This window comes from Triticum aestivum, chromosome 5A, assembly GCF_018294505.1.
Source record: "Triticum aestivum cultivar Chinese Spring chromosome 5A, IWGSC CS RefSeq v2.1, whole genome shotgun sequence".
NCBI lineage: Eukaryota > Viridiplantae > Streptophyta > Magnoliopsida > Poales > Poaceae > Triticum > Triticum aestivum.
The window spans coordinates 102,032,151-102,045,681 of record NC_057806.1 but is presented as its reverse complement, the minus strand read 5'-3'; the positions used below and the strand labels follow the sequence as shown (position 1 = coordinate 102,045,681).

The 13,531-nt window shown below is 44.8% G+C and overlaps 1 non-coding gene and 1 pseudogene across 1 annotated transcript; both read left to right on the top strand.

Annotated features, from left to right (window-relative positions):
• The first annotated feature begins 1,463 nt into the window (after positions 1 to 1,463).
• Positions 1,464 to 3,777, top strand: LOC123106662 (histone H3.3-like; annotated as a pseudogene).
• On the top strand, positions 3,699 to 3,781 carry LOC123109157 (small nucleolar RNA SNORD24). The gene has a single exon (XR_006452450.1). It is a non-coding gene; the product is annotated as a small nucleolar RNA SNORD24 (small nucleolar RNA).
• Positions 3,782 to 13,531: the final 9,750 nt, after the last annotated feature.

Here is a 13,531-nt window from a genome sequence, read left to right as displayed (position 1 = left end):
AATTTGGTCACATATAATGGCACAATGCGATGGTTTTCCAATTTTTTGATTTTTTTTGAATTTTTTATGCCCGTTTCAAAATACGGTCAAAACGGCGGGCTTGACCGTTCCTAGGTAGTGGTTGAATCTTGGAATTTTTTTGGTGTTTCTCTGATTAAATAGATACTTATGTACCTAGAAATGATTTTTGGAAAAAATAAATAGCAAACTATGAGGCAACTGCAGTTCAAATTTGACCCGCTTCCAACTGAATCGGCGGGAATTTGTCTTTTTCACCAGAGGTGGATCAAAACTTTTGACACCCAACAATTTGGTCAATTGTGCATTAAATATGACCTAGTATTTTAGAAAATTGATTTGGTATAATTTTGCAACAAATATATAGTATGTCCTTCACAAAAAACTCATTTTGGACACTTTAAAAATGGAAAATGATTTAAAAAAACTAATTTCTCCTAACTCTTTTAAAAGATATTTGTCTTATTTCAATTTGTCATTATTCCTGAAAACCAAGGTCAAATTTGATGAAACATGAGAAGATATTTTATTTTTATTTTTATTTTTCAGATCATAAAATAGCCAATATGATTTAGCACCTTACTTTTAGTCGATTACGACCAATTTAGATGGTCAAAAAATGTAGTACTGGTATACTGCGTTCTGATTGGTCCAGGAGCATCTCACGCGGATCGTGCCTAATCACCGTCGGATGCTCCTGGATCCAACGGCCCACCTGTCTCACCCACGTCGCCCAACCCACAACCCGCACTCCCTCCCACGCACCCAACCGCACCCAACCCCGCGTGCCCACTCGCCTCTCTCTCTCTCTCAAACCCTAGCACTCCACTCCTTCCTGGCCGCCGCCACCTCCGGCGCCCTCTGTCCGGCGAGATCCATATGGATCAATACCCTCCAATCCGCACCACCTCCGGCGCCCTCTGTCCGGCGAGATTCATATGGATCGATCCCCTCCAACCCTCCAACCGACTCCTCCTCCTCCTCTCCTCCTCTCTGGATCTCTGGATTGACCCAACTGCTTCTTCCCCAATCCCGGCCTCCTCCATGCCGAGCCGAGAGACACTCCCCACTTCCAGCCGAAACCCTAGTCTGAGACCCCTTCCTCCTCGATGGGCAACCCCTCCATGGCGGCCGGCGGTAGGGTGCCCTTGGCGGAGGGGGTCCGTGCCGTCGGAGCCCATATCCACAACCGCATCCGCGTGGCGCCCGTCGACCGCGTGGCTGCGGCCCTGGCGACGCGATGGTAGCGTCGGCCCTTGCGGCCTTGGAGGCGGCGAGCCAGTCCCTGAGTAACCGCGAGATCCTCGGCGCCGTGGGCACCACCGCGGCGGCGCTAAGCACCACCGATGCTGATGGGGTCCAACGAGGCGGACAAGCCGCTGTAGTGGATCAGTGCGTCGTTCGAGCAGCTCACGGCCGTCGCCAAGCCACAGCAGCAGCCCGCGATGGCGGCGGGGGACTTCTCGCGTGCCTGCTCCAACGTCTCCGTCCTCTTTGGCTGCCTCGGCATCGCCTTCAAATTTGCCTTGATGGACTATGTCGCCAAGGAAAGCGGCCGCTCCTCAGCCCCCCTCTCCTCCCCTGCTACCTGCTCTGCTGTTCGGTATGCTACTTCATTGTGCTTGTACTGTATGTGGTAAAATTTCTGGTGATTCCTTCCCGGGACATTGATTTAGTTTTGTGAAGCTGAGAGGTTTGGGATGAAATGACCATTGCTTGTTCAATCAGTAAATTCTTCAGTGTTCTTGGCTTCTTAGTACATGCACATTGAGTACATGCACATTCACATTTATTGTATCTGAATTGTATCAACTTGCCAGTTAGCTAATTACTAAAATCATGTGCACATAACTATGTGAAGTTGATGTTCAACCATTACATGTGATAACTAGGAAGCATATTTTTATCAGTGGACTGCTATTTCTTTTCTTGCTTCTATTTGCAAAATTAGGTGATCATGGTAGCCTTGTTTTCTTTAGTGTTAAAAAAACTACTAGGCTATAGTTTTTTAGTGTGTCATCTTTATATGTGTCTTTCGAGTGAACAAACTATGCTAAAGGTAGATCAGGACTTTCATCTGAAGTGGAATTCTATCTTGGGTCTGATCTTTTGAATGAAAAGTTTTAGTTAGAAATACACTGCTTTCTATTTGAAGGGGTGTATAGCTGTGTTGTATGACGTTGTTAGTTTTTGATGTACAAAAATTTGGTAGGTATTATAGGCTGATGATTGTTGGGACTCTATAGTTATTGAATGGATTTGCTAGCAACAAGGTGCCAGGCACAATTTACTGGTTATGAGAAGACTATAGTTGTGTTATTATGATATTCAATTTATAGAATTGCCTATGTTCTATTTTTGCTTCAGGTAAACCAAGGTTTTGCTCATGGCTCGTACTAAGCAGACTGCTCGTAAGTCCACTGGAGGAAAGGCTCCTAGGAAGCAGCTAGCCACAAGGTTTGTGACTGCAATATTGATAGTTTACCTATGCCATGTCTTTATTTATGGTTTAGGTAAATTGAACTAGGTATAATTTGAACCTCAACCTTCATTGCCAGCTTATGACCAGATATCTTACTGATGTATATGGACTATCATGGTATTATTGTTAATTTAACCATGTGCTCTACTTTGCTTTTTGACAGGCTGCCCGTAAGTCTGCTCCCACAACTGGAGGAGTGAAGAAGCCTCATCGTTACCGCCCTGGAACTATTGCTCTTCGGTGTGTAAAATCTTCCAACCTATTCTAGCATGTGTTATAGTTTTGTTTTGAAGTGTTCTCAAATGAGTAAATTTTGTGCTTGACTTTGCAGTGAGATCCGCAAGTACAAGAAGAGCATGGAGCTACTCATCAGGAAGCTTCCATTCCAGAGGCTTGTTAGGTAGATTGCCCAGGACTTCAAGGTGATCAATCAACTTGTGCACTACATTGTGATGCTCCTGTTGTGTCAACTCTTATAGTATAATGAATCAAGTAAACTAAAAGCACCATCCTGTTCTGTCTGTGCAGACTGACCTCCGCTTCTAGAGCCATGCGGTGCTGGCCCTTCAGGAGGCTGCAGAGGCCTACCTGGTGGGTCTCTTCGAGGATTCGTGGCGAGAGGGCTTAAGGTGCTTGCTTTACCTGTGGGAATGTCTCTGGAGGGCATCTTTGTCTGCTTTTCCTGCTGTTTTTAGTGATTGTTTGGAACTGCTAGCTCTAATTTAACTTATTTCTCGTTCCCCTATTTCTGCTGTCAGTATTCCCATGGCAATTTAGGTAACTATAGTAATACTGTACAAGAAACATCATTGCATTACAAGTTGGGTTTGAATCTACTTGTGAGCAACTGGGTGCGCCCATTCTAGAAATATGATATGTAGATTTGCTTCACAGAACTGATGATGATGCACGTATTTGGAATAGTCCAGTCCATTCTCACAACCAATTAGGTCCAGAGCTCACACCTCTCTGTTGATGATGCACGTACATTCCAGTTAAAGAATAACACATGATTAATTAATTCTTGGGCTCTTCTAGCCGTGCTTCTTACTCTAGGTTCCAAGTAGAGATTCCTATATACGTATACTTGCTTTGCTGCCGATTCCTGACTCTGTTTGTCTGTTTTGGAACTGTAAAAATGCAGTGATGCCAAACATCGCCTCTGCTTCAACTGATTAATTTTCTGTGTGCCAAACAGAGCCTGTGATGTTATCAAAATATTTGCTACTCTTAATGGGTTTATCCCACTTGATGATCTTAACCACCAAGATCTCTGAGGCTCTTATTTCTAGTCTAATGTTATCAGTACAGTACATCTGCTGTTTGCCTGATAGATACATATATGTGACATCAATTTGTCGTTGGATATTGCTGGAAACTAGCTATGTCACATCAATTTCTTGGTTGTCTAGTTTGTTATGTCACATCAATTATATGCTTTTTTTGAGATTGTGTTTTAGCTACTGCCACTTTGAGCTGTTGTAGATTTTAGTTATCAATTACAACAAAGCATTCTTACATTCCAAACTTGATCTTACTGCTAAATAGCACCCCCTGTTGTTGTTGTTGTTGTTGTTGTTGTTATTCACCCTATCCTTGCTGTTCTGTTTTCTTGTTGGCAGATATTTTGAGTAAATTCAAGACGAAAGATGTTCAAAGAAGCTCCAAGACATTCTTATATAGCAAGTTATGTAATAATAGATGGGTTATCTCGGAATTTAATGTATCTTCTCTCTGTTTGTGAATGAAATAGTAATTATGTACGTGATTTAATGTATCTTCTCTCTGTGAATTTCATGTATGTTTCAGAATTACAATTCCTGTTTCATATGAAATAGTAATTATGTATGTGATTTGAAAATGTGTGCAATGAAAACATGACTCATGCGACCCACTTATCAAAATAATTTGAGCACATTTGAAATTTCTGATGTGTGGGACCAGTGTATGATATTATGATATTTGGGACAAATGTAAAACAGTGGAAAATAAAATAGAAAAAAGTAAAAGATCATACGCTGTAAAAGGCCGCATCTAGAAATAAAAAGGCCAAATTATTGGGCCAGGCCCATGTAGCTAGAGAAAATTAATAGAGAAAATATATAGTAAAAAGGCCGAATTGTTGGGCTAGGCCCATGTAGAAAACCGAATTGGATGCCTACGTGGCCTGGGGAGGTTACTAGTGACCAAAACTCCATAGTAGACGTATTTTGGTCATAAACGTCTTCGACCATTCCATAAGAAAGGTCGCTAATGTCAGTTTATGACGGCCAGCTTTTTGACCTTATGTTTTTGGTCACAAAAAGGTCACAAATGAAAATTTGTGACCATTCAATGAGCAATAGTGGTGGTCACAAGTTGACATATTTCTTGTAGTGCGCGCCCACGGACGCGCAGGCCGCGCTGATCATGGCACGCGAGCTCCTGCGTTATCGCTCGAGACTGGCTGGACCGCATTGCTGAGCTTGCCAGCACTGCCAGGGGCTCTCCCGCACCGTCTCTCTTGCTGCCTCGCCCACCCCCAGCTGAGGGCAACGTAGCTCATGGAGCGCCTCCGCCGCCTCCGCATCAAGACAGCGCCCTCGCACCAAGACGCGTGGCTCACGGAGTGCCACTGCCTCCTCCGGATCAAGACGGCGCCCTCGCACCAAGGCGCGCGGTCCCGCGGCATGACCCGCCATGATGGGCGTTCACACACGAAGAAGGAAGCTGCCAAGAAGTCCCGACGTCGCAAGAAAACGCTCCTGCGCTCCCAGCACCATTGCGTCAAGACCGCGCGCTGCCTGCAGTGGCGGCGCGTGGATATCAGGATCAGGCTCTGCCACCGTGACGGGCCCTAGTGACCACAGCAGGCTGCCGTGCCTTTACTCCTGAGCTGCGTAGCGTCGTCTGGCCAGGGAAGTTCAAGCTAGACCTGCCTCCGTGCTATGACGTCATCCCCCACCTCGTGGAGTTCTTGTAGCTCTACGAGTTGAGCATCAAGGTAGCCAACGGAGACGAGAAGGTCATGGCGAACTGGTTTCCCATGGCCCTCAAGGATGGCGCGCGCTCGTGGCTCCTAAACTTGCCCGCGGGATCAATATCCTCCTGGGGCGAGATGCGCGAGCGTTTCGTCGCCAACTTCTAGGGTACTCGCGACCGCCTGCCGGCCGCAGGCGACCTGCGGTGCATCAAGCAGCAACCGGGGAAACCCTGCAGAAGTACATCCATCGCTTCAACAACGTTCTCCTCAAGATTCCCAAGCTGACGGACAAGGCCATCATCTTTGCATTCTCCGATGGCATCCGCGATGTCAAGATGAAGGAGGAGCTCGCCATCCACGAGGAGCTATGCACGACCCTGGAAATGTTCAATATGTCGACCAAGTGCACAAGGGCTGAGGAAGGATGCCTTTCCCTCCTCGAGATCCCAGCTGCTGACCAGGAGGACAAGAAGGCAAAGATCAAGGATGTGAAGCGCAAGGGGGCTGCCATGCTCGCGGCGGAGCCAGCGATGAAGCGCGGCCGCGACCACCCCGAATCATCCAAGGCCAACCGCCTATTCTACGCCTTCCACAATGTTCACAGCCACAACACCAGCGACTATCAGGAGCTCAGGGCCATTCGAGATGGGCGCTTCGGTCGACGCCCCGAGCGCAACGACCGAGGCTATGACCGAGGAGGAGGACGAAGCGGAGGACGCTAGGACGATCGCGGCCCCCACCAGGAGTGGCGTGACCAGCCCCGTGAGCAACGCTGGCAGGACCAACCTCGCGAGGGCGCCTGGAAAGACCAGCCTCGTGAGGACCGCCCTCAGGACAACGTCGGCCTCCCTCTGTTGCATCCCCCACCAAGAAGGAACGACGACCACCATCAAGACGAGGGGGCTGGGGGCTTCCAGGAGCCATGTGCCATCGTCTATATCTTGGGTGGTGATCAAGCCCCAGCCTCTCAACGTGCCTTCAAGTAGTTTTCTCACGAGGTGAACGCGGCCCTTCCCAGGCTCGAGGCCACGCGCCCGCTCTGGTGGTCCAAGTGCGCCATCACCTTCAGTTCGTCAGACCAGCTCAAGTGCGCGGCGACCACCGGCACCCTCCCGATGCTCTACTCACACTACAAAAAATACACTTCAGTGATGATACGTGTTTGTCACAGTAGGTTGCGTTTTTTCTCATGCATGTACATCCATGACAAATTTATGACAGAGTCAAGATAGTCATACCTGTGGTGTCGTAGAAGTGTTCCATGACATTACAAAAATTATCATCACGGAAGTGTCCACTTCCATGATGATAAATCGCACGTCATAGAAGTGCTTTCGTCAAGGGTGACCGACACGTGGCATCCACCATAACGGAACGCCGTTAAGCTATCAGTTCGGGTTTTGGATCCGATAACCCATTAACAGACCCATCCAATGGGGATTTTCCACGTGTAAAATCATCATTGGCTGGAGGAGACACGTGTCAGGTCCGCGTTGGCACAGGTGTCACTCATCCAATGGGCGAGATGCGCCTATGATATGTTGACACGTGGACCGGCCCATCAAGTTTAAATGGGCCGGCCCAACTGAAGGCCCACAAGATTTTGCGGACCATAATGGGCCGGCCCAGCTAAAGGCCCACGAGATTTTGCGGACCATAATGGGCTGGCCTAGCTAAAGGCCCACAAGATTTTGCGGGCCATAATGGGCTGGCCTAGGTAAAGGCCCACAAGATTTTTGTGTACCATAATGGGCCGGCCCAGGTAAAGGCCCACAAGATTCTTGCGGATCATAATGGGCCAGCCCAGCTAAAGGCCCACGAGATTTCACCGACATTAATGGGCCGGCCCAGCTGTACGCCCACAAGATTTTGAGGACCCTAGTAGGCCGGCCCATTAACTGGTTGCCATGTTTTGGGTCAAATGCCGGCCCATATTTGATCCGGTCCATTAATGGCCTGCCACGCTCCGGGCCTAATAGTGGCCCATATGAGATCCGGCCTCTTAAAAGCCTACCACGTTCTGGGCCAAATTACGGCCCGGATCAGGTCTGTCACTTTAAGAGGCTTTGGGCTCAATTATGGCCCATATCAGATTCGGCCTGTCAACTGGACACTATGCTTTTGGGCCCACTTGCTATAGGCCCACTCAGTAATTCGGCCTGATATTAGTTTTGGCCTGTTAAGGGCCCATTTAACATTTTTGCCTGTTAAAAGCCCGTCATATAGTTGGGCCTAACTACGGCCCGGTTTGCATCCGGCCTGCTCGCAGCCGATATCTGATTGGGCCAAACAAGGACCGAGACAATTTTGTCCTGTTAAAAGCCCGTGATTTGATTCACACAATCATAGCCGGGGTTCATTTCGGGCTGCTGCCGACCCGTGAGCTATTCAGCACATTTCAGGCCCAACCTACATCGTGATTGAATGACGGCCCGATTATGTACCGTAATTTTACGGTTTGGCCGGTTTACTGTGAAGACAGGATATATATACAGTAAAATAACTACAGCATCGTGAATAAGAAAAAACCTAGACTATACAATAAAGAAATTACGTCATATTACATCCACTGGGCATCAAAGTTTGCCACTATGATAATAAAGCACAAGCAGACAACAGATTACATACACTGGGCATCAAAGATCGCCACTAGTGCAAATAAACACGCCGACAAAATAATATACAAAACTGACAGCACTTCAATAGAGTTCAAGAAATGTTAGACCTTGTAGGGAGCTGTAGCGCAAGCAACTGAGCAAGATGATGAGACTGCGCTTGTTCAACACTTATATCTTCCTCACTCTGAAAGATAAACAAGCAGAGAAATGACAGGTTTTGCACATAAAAGTATCAGTGCTGACAATTCATCACATTTCTTACTAACGAATAAAGTGACACAGTTTAAAATTGCATTAACACAATATGGTATTGTTCAGGTCAAGACATGGCAGGAAATGACATTGTGAAGTAGTTGGCAGCTTCATGACACCACTAGATTACAGATCAAGAACTCATAAGTATCAATGGTTAGTGTGTTATCAATTTATACCATTTCAGATTGGCAAATAAAGAGACAGTTTAAATAATAGTAGAATGATAGGACATTGTTCATAGTTAAGACATTGCAGAATATGACATTGTGCTGTAGTGGGTAGGTTCACCATACCACTGGATTACGGATGAAGAACAGAAGCATACATGCAGTGCAAAAGAAGATCACTTGCTCTGTATAGTTTAATTTACATGGTATGAAGAAGGAACTTGGTTGTACAACTGAAAATTAAATTGAGAAAGGACAAACTTTTGTTTATGAACTACATAATAAACTTTAAACAAGCAATTTGATGCAAACACCAAAAATAAATAGCTGTTGTGGTCATGCCTAACTAAATATATACAACAAAGTTTGAAGGCTTGAGATGGACAAACTTACATTATTGGTGAAGACAGGCTCTATAAAGGCCTTGTCCATGCTGGTGGGGGGGGGAATTCAAGAAGTTTACCACAGAATCTTCTTCAAAAGCATTGCCTTTGTTCTACATTTTGTTAAGAGTAAATATAGATGTGATAATATAAGAAAAAATGGAGAATATTTAAGGTAAGATGAAGAGTATTGCTACATAACCAAGTAGCTATAAATGTAAGGGCAGCGATACAGGCAAAAGGTACAACCAAGAGCAATGCACAGCTAAACTTCTTCAGTACCAACCTTATGGTAAGAGTAAATATAGATCTAATGTGTAGAAAGTGGAGGGCAAAGGAAAATAAGATGCAAAGTGATGGTACATGAACAACTACTAGTCATTATAAGTACACTGATAAAGGACAGCATGTACTTACAAGAATAATGCAGAGCTAAAAAAACATTGGCATTGGATATATTCTACACTAATGTGACCATTCATACAGATCAGATAATTTGGAGCGAACAATTGATAAGCATGCTATCATGCATACTACTGTCGCATAATGAACCAGGTATGTATGCAAGTACAGTGATACATGACAACAGGTACTAACAAGAGCAAAGCAGTGGGCAGCATATTTAAGATATCATGTCGTTCTTGTCAAACCGGAATTCTTCTTCGAGCAGATTTCCTGCAAAAAAGATCCGTAAGGCACATGTAGAAAAGTAGAAGTTCAAATTGTCATGTGATTTCATAGACAGTACCTCCTCCTGGGAACGAGACCAGTGCATAACAAGGTTTTTCCATTTAATGTCTTCTAAATTTAGCACAGGAGACTTCTCCGGAAATTCGTTTATAGACTTACCATCAAAGTGTGATTTCCTCAGGTTACACCGATACTGCTGCAATGCTTCCTTGAAAAGCACAAGCAAGCTTTGCTCGTCATGACTATCCAGATAGACCCTCGCGTAGTTACAACAATGTAATGTAAATCATTGATGTGTTCAATCAGCAAAAAATAGGAAAATAATAACCATGAATAATAGCACTTACACGTAAGTTCGACAGGAAGATGTGAAAATGGTGTTTGTCTTCACAATAATCTTCCCATGATGGGAATATATGCACGTAGTCCCTAACAACATTGAAAGAATTGTCTTTTAAACTGGGAATAAATGGAATGGGGTTCCAATCAGCAGGAATTGGCCGTCTCTGCAGTTGGGATAGGTCTTCGGCTGGTGGACTTGCTAGAGTTTTTGCTGGAGTGGGATTTTTCTGTGGTACAGCTGGTGCTATGGCAAATGAAATCGGTATACCTTTTGCTAGAGTGCAGGTCCTGTGTGGTGGGGCTAGTGGTGTGGCCAGTGAAGTATGGGTACAGTCTGCTGGAGTCGGTCCTACGTTTTGTGTCACTGGTTGTACAGCCAATATAAGTTGGGTACTGTCTGATTTCTCCGGCACCACCACGTTTTTCAAGGACTTTGCTAGTGCTCCTTCAGGTTCGGCAATCACCCTCTTCCTTTTTGATGTCTGATGCACAAGAACAACATTTGAGTGGAAAAACATGGTATCACGACAGATGGAATATGTATTGATAATGGATGGGCATGGCATCTCGACATATATGATGAGTAAACTAAGAAGATGGCGGTGCAACAAAGTAGAAGAAATGCAAGACAACGCAAGATACCCGCAATCAATAAAACATTGCGAAATTAGAACAGGCACCTTGATGGGTGAACAGGAAAGGCCATCTGCCTTTGACTCCTCGAGGTTAGAATAGTCATTAGGATCATATTCTGAACAAGAATCAACAGGTGGGGAGAGTATGAGTTTCATTGCATCCAGAATGGCACTCAATGCCTTGGTGCCAATTTTGTAAGTCATTGCAGTGTTTAGCTTCAAGATTGGACTGCTGCTAGTGCGACACAAAGCAGCTACACAGATCATAGTGTAGATAGAACGGGAAAACCTTAAGCATGAGAGTAAAATCAGCAAAGTGGAACTTGCTGGAATATATGTGCTAGTATTGCCGGTACGGCTAGAAAGGCTTCGGAAGGTGCGGTACTGTTAATATCAGTGTAACTCTCAAAGGCGACACAGCTCTCTTCAAGTGAAGGTGTGGTACTGTTAATATTAGTGTAACTCTCAAAGGCGACACATCTCCCCACATTTCCTTGCTATTCTTATAGGATTCAAGTGGGTAGGCCACTACAAATCCTATTCCTATGTTTACAAGATCCTACGAATCAAAGAGGCTCAAAGTGTCCATCACAACCGACCGTATAGACCTCTACACTGCAAATGTCCCTGCTCATCTTCAGTACAAGGAACATACGGTACTACTATCATACTCCCTTCGTTCCAAAATATAAGTCTTGGTAGAGATTTCCACTATGGATCACATATAGATGTATCAAGATACATTTTAGAGTGTAGATTCACTCATTGTGCTCCATATGTAGTCCATGGTGGAATCTATACAAAGACTTGTATTTAGGAACGGAGAGAGTACATATTAAAGAAGAATGGAAGAGGAACATGGTAAAGAAGAACAAGCATATTTTGGATAATAAAATGTTGGTTGCGCAGTGCCCACACATGATGAACCAGAGCGCATTAAGAATGCAACTCCCAGCTGTCTCTCGACCATTTCAGGCAGTTGGATGAAGATCCTATGTCTCCTAACCCTTCTTCTTCCTCGTCTCTGATTCTTCCCATACAAAACACCGCATGGGCCGCCGGCCGGACCACCGGCCCCCACCGCCTGTGTTACTCCGCCACCCCCACCCCCACCCCATCCCCCACCCGTGTCGAGTTTTCTTCGTTCGGCGAGGCCCCACAACCACCCGAGCCCCTTCGATCGCACCAGCGAACTCCGACAAGCTTTGAAAAATCGACTGACCCAACTTTGAAATTTAGTCTACTGTGATTTAACTAGTGTGGAATATAAAAGGGGAAAACCATAAGCATTGGGAGTATAGTGTTGAGCGTGCCATGGCGGATCTGAAGGTGCAAACTGGACAAAGGCAACTTCGCAACCAAGACAAGAAATCAGAGTAAAGCAGCGGCGATCTATTTTCTTGCTGTGATAAATAAGTTGAGCAGATGCGAAAGAGTACCGCCTCTGGCGCGGCGCCATGTACACATCTACTAAGAATTTGACGGTGCTGCGATAGCGATGGCTGTCGGCGGCGTGGAAGCAGATCTAGGAGGGTAGACGGTGGTGGCGGGGCACGGTGGACTTGCTCAGGAGGTGTTTATGTTTTAATATTGCTTTTACGAACCACAGTTGAAGCTTTAGCATGATCCTTTATCCTAACAGGGAAACGTGGCTTCTCAACATAAGAGGTAGGAACAATAGGATCATTATAAGTGATAGTCTTTTTCTTCAACTTTAATAGGTGCAACTACTTTTACTTCTATGGGAGGATGATATTTAAACTAGTTCTCCTTGGGGAGATCAACATAGGCAGAAAATGATTCACAGAAAGAAGCTACTATCTCAGAGTCAAGTCCATATTTAGTGCTAAATTTACGAAAAATATCGGTATCCATAAAAAATTTAACACAATCAAAACTAGGTGTCATACCTGACTCCTTACCATTGTCGAGGTCCCAATCTTCAGAGTTGCGTTTAATTCTTTCCAATAAATCCCATTTGCATTCAATAGTCTTCATCATAAAAGAGCCAGCACAAGAAGTATCAAGCATGGTGTGATTGTTACCAAAAAGCCGAGCATCAAATTTTTAATAATCATTTCTCTTGAGAGATCATGATTGGGGCATGAATATAACATTGAATTAAGCCTGCCCCAAGCTTGAGCGATGCTTTCTCCTTCGTGAGGCCAAAAATTATATATATAATTGCGATCACGATGAACAAGATGCATAGGATAAAACTTCTAATGAAATTCCAATTTCAATCGTTTGTAATTCCAAGACCTCATATCATCACATAGCCTATACCATGTCGATGCATCTCCCCTTAAAGATAAGGGAAAGACCTTCTTCTTAACAACATCTCCGGATACACCTGCAAGCTTAAATAATCCACAAACTTCATCCACATATATCAGATGTTCATCAGGATGTTTTGTTCCATCTCCTAGAAAAGGATTAGCTAGCAGTTTTTCTATCATACCCGAAGGAACTTCAAAGCAAGCATTTTCATTTTCATTTTCATTTTAAGTAGGTTCAGTAGGTTGAGGAGCAACTCTTTGCTCTACTGGTCGGGGTGAAGATACCCCGAACAAGCCCCTGAGAGGATTACTTTACATGGTAACAAGTGACAGTAAATTTCAGCACACTATATAATTTTTTCCTTACCAAATTCCACCTACCAAAGGCACTTCACTCCCCGGCAACGGCGCCAGAAAAGAGTCTTGATGACCCACAAGTATAGGGGATCTATCATAGTCCTTTCAATAAGTAAGAGTGTCGAACCCAACGAGGAGCAAAAGGACATGATAAGCGGTTTCCAGCAAGGTATTCTCTGCAAGTACTGAAATAAGTGGTAACAGATAGTTTTGTGATAGGATAATTTGTAACGAGCAACAAGTAACAAAAGTGAATAAGGTGCAGCTAGGTGGCCCAATCCTTTTTGTATCAAAGGACATGCCGGGAGAAACTCTTATAAGATGTAAAGCGCTCCCGAGGACA